We start from the raw sequence: 1,734 nt of genomic DNA on the forward strand, positions 1-1,734 counted from the left end.
GCATTCAGAGTATCAACTTCAAGAACTCCCTTCTTCATAGGCGTCCCATTACTCACAGGATTCCTTTCAGAAGTGTACATGAACTGGTTATTAGCAACCATGTCAATGAGTTCTTGAGCTTCTGCAGGCATTTTCTTTAGGTGAATGGATCCACCTGCAGAAGTGTCCAGTGACATCTTTGATAGCTCAGATAAACCATCATAGAATATATCCAGGATGGTCCATTTTGAAAGCATGTCAGAAGGACACTTTTTGGTCAACTGTTTGTATCTTTCCCAAGCTTCATAGAGGGATTCACCTTCTTTCTGTCTGAAGGTTTGAACATCAGCTCTAAGCTTGCTCAGCTTTTGAGGAGGAAAGTACTTGGCTAAGAAAGCCATGACCAGCTTATCCCAAGAGTTCAGGCTGTCTTTGGGTTGAGAATCTAACCATAATCTAGCTCTGTCTCTTACAGCAAAAGGGAAAAGCATGAGCCTGTAGACTTCAGGATCTACTCCATTAGTCTTAACAGTATCACATATCTGCAAGAATTCAGTTAAGAACTGAAAAGGATCTTCAGATGGAAGTCCATGAAACTTGCAGTTCTGCTGCATTAGAGAAACTAATTGAGGTTTCAGCTCAAAGTTGTTTGCTCCAATGGCAGGAATGGAGATGCTTCTTCCATGTAAATTGGAATTAGGTGCAGTAAAGTCACCAAGCATCTTCCTTACATTATTATTATTTTCGGCTGCCATCTCCTCTTCCTGTTCGAAAATTTCTGAAAGGTTATCTCTAGATTGTTGTAATTTAGCTTCTCTTAATTTTCTCTTCAGAGTCCTTTCAGGTTCTGGATCTGCTTCAACAAGAATATTCTTTACCTTGCTCCTGCTCATATGACAAAGAAGAGGGCACAGAAATAATAATAATAATAATAATATGGATCCTTTGTACCACAGTATAGGGATCCCTGTGTGAGTAGAAGAAGAGGGGGAGACAAAGAATGTAATATAATGGAAGAAACACAACTGTGAGGAGGGTTGAGATGTGAGATGAGATGTTAGTAGATGAATAAATAAATAGAATAAGATGGGAGAGGGAGAATTTTCGAAAATAATTTTTGAAAAAGGGTTAGTGATTTTCGAAAATGGTTTTTGAAAAATGTTAGTATTTTTCGAAAATTTTTAAAATCAAAAATAAAAATAAGAATAATTAGTTAATTAAAAAGAAATTTTTGAAAAAGAGGGAATATATTTTCAAAAATTAGAGAGAGAGAGTTAGTTAGGTAGTTTTGAAAAAGTTAAGAAACAAACAAAAAGTTAGTTAGTTAGTTGAAACAAATTTGAAAATCAATTTTGAAAAGATAAGAAGTTAGGAAGTTAGAGAAGATATTTTGAAATCAAATTTTTGAAAGAGATAAGAAGATATTTTTGAAAAGATATGATTGAAATTGTTTTTGAAAAAGATTTGATTTTTAAAATCACAATTAATGACTTGATTCACAAGAAATCACAAGATATGATTCTAGAACTTAAAGTTTAAATCTTTCTTAACAAGCAAGTAACAAACTTGTAATTTTTGAGTCAAAACATTAATTGTTATTGTTATTTTCGAAAATTTGGTATAAAAATAAGAAAAAGATTTTTGAAAAATATTTTTGGAATTTTCGAAAATAACTAAGAATTTTGAAAAAGATTTGATTTTTGAAAAAGATTTTGAAAAAGATAAGATTTTCAAATTGAAAATTTGATTTGACTC

General features: G+C 32.2%; 1 non-coding gene across 1 annotated transcript; it reads left to right on the plus strand.

Annotated features, from left to right (window-relative positions):
- Nucleotides 1–230: 230 nt before the first annotated feature.
- LOC148547791 (small nucleolar RNA R71) lies at nt 231–338 on the plus strand. The gene has a single exon (XR_015897407.1). It is a non-coding gene; the product is annotated as a small nucleolar RNA R71 (small nucleolar RNA).
- Nucleotides 339–1,734: the final 1,396 nt, after the last annotated feature.

The sequence above is a fragment of the Arachis ipaensis genome, chromosome B8 (genome assembly GCF_059453495.1).
Source record: "Arachis ipaensis isolate K30076 ecotype BB chromosome B8, ASM5945349v1, whole genome shotgun sequence".
NCBI classification, from domain to species: Eukaryota; Viridiplantae; Streptophyta; class Magnoliopsida; order Fabales; family Fabaceae; genus Arachis; species Arachis ipaensis.